At 35.3% G+C, this 12,110-nt stretch overlaps 1 non-coding gene across 1 annotated transcript; it reads left to right on the top strand.

Annotated features, from left to right (window-relative positions):
- Positions 1-6,274: 6,274 nt before the first annotated feature.
- LOC121208405 (small nucleolar RNA R71) lies at positions 6,275-6,381 on the top strand. The gene has a single exon (XR_005903424.1). It is a non-coding gene; the product is annotated as a small nucleolar RNA R71 (small nucleolar RNA).
- The last annotated feature ends 5,729 nt before the right edge of the window (positions 6,382-12,110 follow it).

The following is a 12,110-nucleotide window of genomic DNA, read 5'->3' as shown; positions in this document are numbered from 1 at the left end:
TTATCCTCAGAGGCATATGCAATTGTTCATCTTCAGATGTGATTCTTATCATATGGGAATGCTAGCTAACCATGATGCTAGGCAAAGGTATTGTTAGTTTGGTTGATTAATGATCAACATTACTCTATTTTTCTTTGGCATTCTATTCCATTATGTTCAGTAGAAGACTAGACGATAAGACTCATATGATGATAATTTTTCTATTTCTACTGGTTGTTGCTCTGCTTTATATATATGTGCAATTTATGTTGTCTCCGTCACAACTGTTTCCAATGCGTATAAGCGATATTCTTCTTCTGGATTTTTTCTGGGGTATCATCAATCTCTTTATCATTCAACATGGGTTGTATTTTCAGGAATTCAGTAGAGCTTTATATCTTGGAGTTCTTTATATCGACTTTCTTATCATTCTTATGGTCTATTCTATCAAATGTGGTTCATCTATAAAGGATATATATTGACTTGAGATAAGTATATTTATTACAGGTATAATTCTTAATTGGACCATGTAAGCATGATAATATAGATCTTACTACACTGGTTGCTATTGGGACAACATTCGATTTTCCCCTTTTGTTTTGGAATGCACTATTGATGGTTGATGTATTGTTCTATCTATACGGATTGTAACATTAGTCTTATTAAAGCACTATAGTTTTAATTCATCAAATGGTTGCTGATACATGATATTCGTGACAGGTTTTAAATATTTATAATGACTCGTTCTTGAAACTAACTATTATCACGATGAAGGCAAGTGTACCTATCGAACAGTAGTATAGCTTTAGCAAAACCGGATTGTCGAACCCAAAGGAACTAAAAGTACTAGTAATGACTGTCTTTTTATTATCTAGCCTAAGAATAATGTGGTTTGTTTTCAATAACTAATTAACTAAACTAAGAATTCACAGAAAATATAATTGGGGAATTAATTTTGGAAAAACGATTGAATTAAGACAATACCTAAGGAAAAATCTACCTAGACTTCACTTGTTATTTGACTTTGAATCGGACGATTTATTCATTTGACTTGATCTATAGAAATCCCTAAGTTATATTATTATCCCTCTCGAGACTAACAACGTCTAACCCTAGGTTGAATAATTGAAATCTCTTTCTAATTAACTCTCTAAGGTTGCATTAACTCGATCTATGGATCCCCTTATTAGGTTTCACCTTAATCCGACAAAATCTTGTCACCCTATCTCTAGGCGCGCAATCAACTCCGCTTAGTTATGACAAATGTACTCTTAGATAGGGTCTATTCCTCCTCTGAATAAGAGCTTAACTTGAATCAATATCCTGGAATATCAAAACAAGAATTAAGATTACATAATTAAGAACAAGTAAAATATTTATCACACAGTTCAGATAATAAAAAAAAGATTAGTCTTAGGTTTCATTTCCCTTAGGTATTTAGGGATTTTAGTTCATAACTAAAAAGGTAAACATCTCAGAAGAATAATGAATACAAAACATAAAGAAAAACCCAAAACTCCTCAAGGGAAATTGAGGGGAGATCTTCAGTCTTGATGATGAATCCGACTTCTGAGATGAATCAATCGGCTTTCCTTGAGCAGTTCCTTGCTTCCTCCTTTGTGTGTGTCCCTTTCCTCCTCCTCTAGGGTTTATTTATAGGCTTTGGAATGCCTAAGAACCCTCAAAATTGGGCTTTTCCGAATTGAACTCAATTTAGGCTTGACAGGGACACGCCCGTGTGACATGCCTGTGTGCGATTACTTAAAGCCGTGGTCAAGCCTGTTAAATAGGCACGGGCGTGTGGTCCACCCGTGTGAGTCGTGCTTCGATTTTGCCAAATAGACATGGCCGTGTGGTCTGCCCGTGTAAGGAAGTCTAGGCCGTGTTGATTTCGTACATTGGCCCATTTTCTCTGTTTTTGGCCCATTTCTCGTTCCTTTCACTATCCTATGCTCTCTTAAGTATAAAACATGAAATTAAGGCATTAAGAGCATTGAATTCACCAAATCTAAGGAAAAATCATCCATAAAATGTGCCAAGCATGGGATAAAATATGTATAAATTACGGTTTATCAAATACCCCCACACTTAAGCATTTGCTTGTCCTAAAGCAAAATCCTCAACTCATAATCAAAATAAATTCTTCTCAACTTTTAATTTCTATCGATAATATCTCAAAATAATCCATAGGTAATCATACATTGAAAATTCAACTGAAAGAACATCAAAGTTTCAAACATTCCAAGTTGAGTACTTTATCATGAAAACATAGGTGCCTCCCCTCGTCTAAGTAATTACCTTTGATTCAAAATGTCATAGAGTTTCACATCCTCACTAAAGATTGACTCAAATCATTCGAGGTGTTTAAGGACAATAAATGAAGCACTCAATAGTCAATAATGAAAAGTCATTACCATAGGCTTGCATGAAAATCAAATCTCCACCACTATAAATTGAGATGAAACATCAATCAAAAGGTCTTTAGAGGGTTTTAACGTGGCTTTGGTTAGAGGGTGTAGTCACAAGTTGAAAGAAAGGGTTAGAATCAAGATTGAATTGAAAAATTGCCTAACTAGAAAAATGACTAGTCATCAATTGCATACAATAGAGATTTTTCTCAGAATGTGGAATTTAACTCTTTAGCTCAGAAGATCACTACTACTAAATATATATACATGCATTTTTTTTAAGAACAAGTCATAGTACAAAATAGAATAAAACATAGCTAAGCAACTATTCCAACTCAAATCTCGATAAAAATAGGGATTAAATTAATTTAGGGGATTTGAACAATAATGTCTTATGGGTTAATATTGAGGGTACATCAATGAATGGGTTGTTAGGCTCAAGAGGGTTCACTAAGGGTTAGTTGTGAAGGTAGGCTTTTATGGAGTGAGTGGGTTAAACTTAAGTGCCTTTCTCATTTTGACATAACAAATCAAATGGTGTGGTCTTGACATGCATAACCAAGCAAGTTCTAGAATAACAATTCAATACTGACGCACTCATAATGAAAGTGAGCATGAAAGAAATAATAAATGCTCTAAAGGCTCAAGATCTCACAAAAATTATGGCTTTTTGATGTTCAAACTTGTCAATTCCAACTCAAGGTAATACCTAAACTTGGTGAAACAACCTAAAATTTTAAATTCTTAAAAATCAACTTATCATGCTTAATTCTCTAATGTCTTAAAGTTTAAATAAAAAATTCATGAATGCCTATGTTTTAATTTAAGATATATCAATAAAAATCATAAATCAATCAAAATTTATCCTAAACATGATATGAGAGCTTTTCAAGAGAACAAGGCAATCATTCAGGGATTTTTCTGATAGTGAAATGAATACCCCCCACACTTAAGATGTACATTGCCCTCAATGTACAAAGATATATATATAGAAAAAAAATGTAAATATAAGATAGGGAGAGAAGTGAAACTTCCTGAGTGATGAATGAATTTCCTTGAACTGGAGTTTTGGAGAACAATCGGCGTGAGGGTAGAGGAGGATACTCCGGTAGTGGTAGAGGTTCATTAGTCCATAAGTCCTTTCTCTATGGAGTTTTTAGTTCCTATGAGAGGATGAGCTTTGGAGCTCTTTCTGACTATAATAAAATCAGGAACTCTTTAAGAGGTACACTGAAGCATAATTACTCGTAATGAAATAGCTGAAGAATAAAAATTGTAAAAACTCAGAATGAAAAAGTATTAAAAGGAAATTTAAAAAATAATTTCAAAATATAGAGATAAAAATAAAATAAAATAAATAATAGGTGGTTATAGAGAAATTGGGGCACACGGCCGTGGGACACGCTCGTGTGCTCTAAGTTCAGCTCGTGCTTGTCGTAATTTTTGAAATTCGGCGCATTGGTGTACACGACCATATGGCACAGCCGTGTCGATCTCCGTTCGCTTCTCCCACGCCCGTGTATGTAGGCGCACGCCCATGTGAAATTGACAGGTTTACCCACGGTTTCAAAACACAGGTGTGTTATATGCCCGTGTTATTTTGACAGTTTCGCCCACGGCCATGTCGTACGGCCGTCGCTACTTATCGCATCCCGTGTTGGGAAAGAAATTTTTTCCCTATTTTCACATGGCTACATCGCACAGCCGTGTTGCATCCCGTGGTATGTGCACGGCCTTTGGCACGCCCGTGTGCCTGGCCGTGTGGTTCTGAAAAGCCTGTGTTCGATGATTTGGTTAGTATGTTAGATTTTAAAAACTAAAATTTAAAGAAAGGAATATTGTTAGTGCTCGGGTTGGCTCCCGAGAAGCGCTTAGTTATAGTCTAAGCTCAACTTACCTCTCCATTGAATGGTCATGGTGGTTTGAGGAGTTTATACTCCTCATTCCTGCTGTGAATCTCATCAAAATAAGGTTTTAGGCGGGTATTGTTTACCTTAAAAGTGCTGAACTTGGGATGACTTACCTCGACTGTACCGAATGGGAAAATGCTAAGTACCGAAAGAGGGGTTTCTTCATTTGGTTTGGCAGTGACAATGTGAGGATCTGCGACATCTAATAAAACTTTTTCTCCAACCTTAAGTTGATTTTGAAAGGTATTGAGCTTGTTCTAGCATAGTTTTGGTTTATCGTGTGTTCTCGGTTTATGTGTTCGCCATTCATCTAGCTCCTTGATTTGTAGCCTTCGTTCTTTATGAATTGGTCCTCTACTATTGCTTGAAAATGGCTTATGTACTTCCTTCTAACTCATTTCCTGTAGAGTAGGTTGCACCATATTGTCAGTTTGAGTAGAATGGTTTAGACAATCACCTTCAATTTTCGATGTGTTGCCGGAACTGCGAGCTTGAAGGGTGATTGTTTCGTCTCCCACACGAAGTGTCACCTGTGCCAACATCAATAATCATTCTAGAAGTTGCTAAAAAAGGCCTTCCTAAAATCAAAAGAGTGTTACTATCCTCCTCTATGTCTAGAACAACAAAGTCAATGGGAAATATAAATTTATCAATTTTAACTAGCATATCTTCAATAATACCCCTAGGTAATCTTATAGTTTTATCTGCTAATTAAATGCTCATCCTAGTCTGTTTGGGTTTCCCAAGACCTAGTTGTTTAAACATTTTGTAAGGCATGACGTTAATACTAGCCCCTAAATCAGCTAATGCATTATTAACATCTAAACTACCAATTAAGAAAGAAATTGTGAAACTCCCTGGATCTTTCAATTTGTTGGGTAGTTTATTCCGTAGAATAGCTAAGCAAACTGTGTTTAGCTTCACATGCGAAGCCTCGTCCAACTTCCGCTTATTTGCTAAAAGCTCCTTTAAAAATTTCATTGCGTTTGGCATTTGCGATAGAGCTTCAATAAATAGTAAGTTAATATGTAATTTTTTTAAGAGTTTAAGGAATTTACCAAATTATTCATCTGAGCGGTCTTTCCTTGTCGCATTAGGGTATAACACACGAGGTTTGTATTCTGTACTTACCGATTTCTGCTCATTGTGGTCTACCTCACCTTTACCTTTGCTTATCTCAGTTTCTTGCCTTGGTTCTGGTTTAGGTGTGACTAACCCTTCCTCATCTTGACTAGTAATCACGTTGAGTTGCTCCCTTGGGTTAGATTCTATGTTGCTAGGCAAGCTACCTTGTGGTCATTTAGAAATCAACTTGGCAAGCTGTCCAATCTGAGTTTCAAGCCCTTGGATCGATGCTTGTTGATTCTTAAGTGCTGTCTTGGTATTCTAAAAATGAGTTTTTGACACCGATATAAGTTTTGTTAGCATCTCCTCAAGGTTCAACTTTTTCTCCTGCTAGTAAGGTGGTTGTTGAAAACTTGGAGGATGTTGTGGCCTTTGATTTCCTTGTCCGCCCCACGAGAAATTGGGATGGTTCCTCCAACCTGCATTATAAGTGTTACTATATGGGTTATTTTGGGATTCTAGAGTTATTGTTACCCATATATTGGACTTGTTCCTCTTCGATGCTAGGGTTGAAGGGTTGATATTCTGTGCACGCTCCTCCTCCATTCGAATCGCACCTCATCACTAGATGTACCTCAGTAGAACCACACAAACTGTCAATCTTTTTATTTAAGATTTCTACTTGGTTGGATAGCATAGTAACCACGTCGAGGTTGAAAATACCGGCTGCTTTCGTCGGCTTTGTTCTCATAACTTACCACTGATAGTTTTTCAGTGACATTTCCTCAATAAATTCATAAGCCGCCTTAGGTGTCTTATTATTGATAGTTCCTCCAAACGGCTGCATCAATTATCTACCGAGTCAAAGGATTCAAGCCATTATGGAACGTTTGAACCAGTAGCCAAAGTGGTAACCCATGGTGAAGGCACCTTCTCAAAAGGTCCTTGTATCTCTCCCATGCATCGTAGAGTGTTTCTAAATCCATCTGCACAAAAGAAGAGATATCATTACGTAATTTGGCTGTTTTAGCCGGTGGAAAATATTTTAATAAAAAATTTTCGGTCATTTGTTCCCTAGTAGTGATTGACCCTCGTGGTAACGAGTTCAACCATTGTTTAGCCTTATTCCTTAACAAAAAGAGAAACAACCGAAGACGTATGGCATTATCAGAAACGCCATTGATTTTAAATGTATCGAAAAATTCTAAGAAATTTTCCAAGTGAGCGTTGGGATCCTCGTCCTGCAAACCATCAAACTGAACAAACTGTTGTATCATTTGAATTATGTAGGCTTCAGTTCAAAATTATTTGCAGCAATAGCAGGTCTAACTATACTTGACTCAGTTCCTGTTAAATTAGGTTTAGCATAATCATACGCGGAGCAGGATTTTGATTAACAGCAATCGCAAGAGGTAGCGGATTTTCTTGGTTTTCAACCATCTCCTCAGTTGTGGTTGAAGTATCGTCCTCTTCCTCGTTCTCTATGTATCTTAAACTTCACCTTATTTCTCTTTGGTTTCTGCGAAATGTGCGATCGATCTCACTGTCAAAAAGTAATAGTCCTGACGGGTTTCTTCTAGTCATAAACTATAAGAACCTGCCAGAAAAAGGGAAAAAGAAGAATTAGTAAAAGTTAGAATAAAATTTAAATTACAGTAAAAGTAAATGGCTAAAGTAATAAAAATCAAGTGTTCCTAATACCTTAGTTCCTTAGCAACGGCGCCAAAAATTTGATACGTGATATTTGTGACAGGTTTTAAATATTTATAATGAATCGTTCTTGAAACTAACTATTATCACGATGAAGGCAAGTGTACCTATCGAACAGTAGTATAACTTTAGCAAGACCGGATTGTCAAACCCAAAGGAACTAAAAGTACTAGTAATGACTGTCTTTTTACTATCTAGCCTAAGAATAATGTGGTTTGTTTTAAGTAACTAATTAACTAAACTAAGAATTCACAGAAAATAGAATTGGGGAATTACTTTTGGAAAAACGATTGAATTAAGACAATACCTAAGGAAAAATCTACCTAGACTTCGCTTGTTATTTGACTCTGAATCGGACGATTTATTCATTTGACTTGATCTATAGAAATCCCTAAGTTATATTATTATCCCTCTCGAGACTAACAACGTCTAACCCTAGGTTGAATAATTGAAATCTCTTTCTAATTAACTCTCTAAGGTTGCATTAACTCGATCTATTGATCCCCTTATTAGGTTTCACCTTAATCCGACAAAATCTTGTCACCCTATCTCTAGGCGCGCAATCAACTCCGCTTAGTTATGACAAATGTACTCTTAGATAGGGTCTATTCCTCCTCTGAATAAGAGCTTAACTTGAACCAATATCCTGGAATATCAAAACAAGAATTCAGAACACATAATTAAGAACAAGTCAAATATTTATCATACAATTCAGATAATAATAGCAAGATCAGTCTTAGGTTTCATTCCCCTTAGGTATTTAGGGGTTTTAGTTCATCACTAAAAAGGTAAACATCTCAGAAGAATAATGAATACAAAACATAAAGAAAAACGCAAAACTCCTGAAGGGAAATTAAGGGGAGATCTTTAGTCTTGATGATGAATCCGGCTTTTGAGATGGATCAATCGGCTTTCCTTGAGCAGTTCCGTACTTCCTCCTCTATGTGTGTCCCTTTCCTCCTCCTCTAAGGTGTATTTATAGGCTTTGGAATGCCTAAGAACCCTCAAAATTGGCCTTTTCCGAATTGAACTCAACTTGGGCTCGACAAGGACATGCCCGTGTGTGATTACTTAAGGCCGTTGTCAAGCCTGTTAAATAGGCACGGGCATGTGGTCCACCAGTGTGAGGAGGTCCAGGCCGTGTTGATTTCGTACATTGGCCCATTTTCTCCGTTTTTGGCCCGTTTCTCATTCCTTTCACTCTCCTATGCTCTCCTAAGTATAAAACATGAAATTAAGGCATTAGAAGCATCAAATTCACCAAATCTAAGGAAAAATCATCCATAAAATGTGCCAAGCATGGGATAAAAATGTGTATAAATTACGGTTTATCAGTTGCAGCTTCGGTATGATTCAAAGCCTCAATGTTAATAATTTAAATTATTTTATTGTATATCCCATTTAAAGCTTTCATGAAGGGGATAGGTAATGACAAAAGTATAGATAGTGGAAGATCGAGCTTAATCTTACATATTGATTCCTATTAGCCAGGTAATCTCGGATTATATCATATTTTGTATGAGTTAATGCAGTTTGTGATGATCTTTAGTTGGTATTATGACGGTATTATGATAGACTTTGTGTCTGGGATATTTTGACAACAAGAAGAAAGAATTATTTAGAAATGTTATTATGCGACTGATAAGATTGACTCAACTGTTTTAGTCAGAACGGATTATTCACTAAAAAAAGTTAGATGAGCTGTATATATATATTCAAGTACATCTCTAGATTCAGGAATAAATTTTACGGATTCAAGGGTAAATAGACTGATAGTCAGAATGAAGGATTCATATTCTAAAAGACATGATATAGGAATATATCAATCAGATCAGTTATAATCGAGAAATGTTATTAGTAGTTAAAATTGTTTCAATAGTTACAACTATCACACTTGTATTTAAATGATATTGTTTGAAGCTTTTCGTGAAATGGAACATTCATCGGTAAAAAGTTACAGATGCAGATGCGTCGGAAACATCAGTTAGAGTCTGTTGTGAAAATTACAAACTTTAACTAAACGCTATGAATTGTCTAATGTTCCTGGAATCTGATAATTTGGGTTTTCTTTCGGTTATGCTTTGATAGATGATTTTTGGAAATTTCTCAATGTTACTGATGATAAAGTTATGACAGGAGAACATCATAGTTGTTTAGTTAAGTCCAGATATAGCATCAAGTTCATATATGAGTTCTGAATCGAAACGAGTTATGATTGATTTATTTATGCACTACCATAAAAAAGGTGGAAGAAAGACTCGACATGATGGCTATTATCAGGCGAGAAATTTCGAGGACGAAATTTTCATAAGGGGAAGAGTTGTAATAGCCCGTTTTTTAGTGGTGTCAAAGACAGTGGTTTCGGGGCCACAAATCCGATAAGTAAGTTAGTAAATATTATTATTTGATATTTACAAGTCAAATATGGGAAATAGTGGTTTCGGGGCAATAAATCCAACAAGTAAGTTTGTAAATATTATTATTTAATATTTACGAGTCAAATATGGTTTTAAAAAGGTTTTTGATTTGGTAATTTATGTTATATAAATGATTAATTAAGTTCAACTAGTAAGACCCTAAAGTCAAGTGGTTTTAGAAAATGATGTATCAGGGCCTCGTTTCTATAAACCCAGCCATAAATATTTTTATAAATATTTACGGAGTTTTATTAAGGTTGTATTAAAGTTTCGTTAAGAAACATTACTGTTTCCATAGTTAATTAATTAAAAAGGACTAAATTGTAAAGGATGTAAAATTTGATCACTATAAGATTTGAGTGATTAAATGGCTTAATGAGTAATGGTAAAGGACTTAAATGGTAATTAAACTATTAAGGAGTTAGTAGAAAAATATGGGGATGGATTTGATGTTTTATTTAATTATTAACCAAGGTTTAAATGGTAATTTAATAAATTAAATAAAAACAAAAGTTATTATCATCATTTTTATGTCTTCTTCACTGAATTGTAAGAAGAAAGAAAGCATTTTTAGACCTTGAGGTTTCAGAAACTTTACAAGCTAATTTGGTATGTGATTTTTGGCTCGTTTCTAATTTTTGGCTCGTTTCTAACTTTACAAGCATTACCAGATGAATCGGAACAATTAACATTCATTTCATAATCATCAAAGTATCAGAGATCAAATATCAATATAGAGTCCCTTATATAGGTCATCGAGACCTAAAACATACATTAGAAATGAGTCGGGACTAAACCAAACACATATAAATTTTTTCCAGAACTTAAACATTTTTCGAACAAATACACGTCACACACTCGTGTAATCAGGTCGTGTGCCTTACACGGCATTAGACATGCCCGTGTGTCTAGGACGTGTCAAAACAGGGCATACATACTATCTTGTTCACATGGCCACAAGACACGCCCGTGTGCCTTGGCCGTGGTCGAGATGACTTGGGCCACACAGCTAGCCACACGCCTGTGTGCCTTGGCCGTGCTCGAGTCTGACTTACAATTGTAGGGTAACCCTGAGGACACATGTGTAACAGTCCGATTTAGGGCCAAAATGGAATAATGGTTTTGAAACCACAAATTCAAGATAGAAATAATAGTTTTATTATCATTTTAAGGTCTATGGCATGATTTCATGATTGTGTGAATTTTTTTTTAGAAATTTTATCGATAGAGGGTCCAATTTGATATTTAGGACAAATTGCAAAAGTTTTAAAATGTGTGTTCTAGTTCACAAAGGTACTAAGTACTTGTGAGTAATGGGTTTTTAAACTGGAGGTCCTTGTATAGTAATTAGACCATTATACTAGTTTGGACAAAAATACCTAAAGGAAGATAAGACATCATAGTTTTTAATGAAGGGTAATTTAGTCATTTGGTAAATAAAATAATAAAATGGGAAAACAAAGCCAAAATTTGGTATCATCTTCATCAAGTTGGCCGAAACTCTCATAGGCACCATAGCTAGGGTTTTTTCCAAGCTTTCAAGCTCAATAGTAAGTGCATTCAAGCTCCATTTTTAATGTTCTTTACATTTTTGAAATCCTCGCAGCTCAGTTTACCTATTTCTACCATTATTTCGAGTTAGGGTTTATGTTTAAAAATTTACCCATTAATGATATGCATGTATTTTGATGTTTGATGGTAGAATATGAATGTTTGAGGTTAGGAGAACCATCTTTTCTAAGCAATTTTTAGCGAAAACGAGCAAAACGGTATAATCGGTAAAAATACCTAATGCTCATAAGTACATGTTAGAGTGAGAATTTGATGTTGTTGCAGAAGAGAAAAATGTTCAGCATGTCATAAAACATAAGAATAAGGGCTGAAATTAAATTTTCAAGCCTAGGGGCAAAATCATAATTTTGTAAAAGTTAGGGGGCAAAACTGTAATTTTTGTATAATGTGATTTTTGGATTGAAATAAATAGTATGAGTGTTAAATGAGCTAAATGTGTTGTTATAGATCAAGAAAGGCATGGAATCGACCTCGAACGGAGGAAGGAAAAGGTTTTGGACTAAATTGCAAAATTTCCATATTTTGCATCGAGGTAAGTTTGTATGTAAATATTACGTTAACTTCATTTACATTTTTGTATTTCAGCCTATTTTATATATTTTAGTTGATTTTAATCATAAATCGACTATTAAAAGAATGGAAATAAGTAATAGTGAGAGAAATCCTGGTTGAACTTTTGGAAAGATTGAATAATATAAATGAAATGTAGCTAGGTCACATGTATGGTACTGAGTGCACATCACGTGTACAAGAGAGCTACGAGATACTATGTAGTAGCTAGGTCACATGTGTGATACGGGATATATCCTATGTAGACAAGAGAGCTACGGGAGAGGATAAATGTAGCTAGGTCACATGTGTGATTCCAAGTGAAGGACACCATGTAGACAAGAGAGCTACGAGATAATTTGGCTAGGTCACATGGGTGGTACTAAGTGTTCACCATGTGTACAAGAGAGCCGAATTATATGAAATATGATGGTGGAGCTGTGTGCTGAAACCACCAAGTATCGAGGATTGATCCGAATTGTTCAACGGGATGATTTTAT

This window comes from Gossypium hirsutum, chromosome A01 (assembly GCF_007990345.1).
Source record: "Gossypium hirsutum isolate 1008001.06 chromosome A01, Gossypium_hirsutum_v2.1, whole genome shotgun sequence".
In the NCBI taxonomy this organism is placed as follows: domain Eukaryota; kingdom Viridiplantae; phylum Streptophyta; class Magnoliopsida; order Malvales; family Malvaceae; genus Gossypium; species Gossypium hirsutum.
Note: the sequence above shows the minus strand (reverse complement) of the source record. Positions and strands in the feature narration are given on the sequence as shown.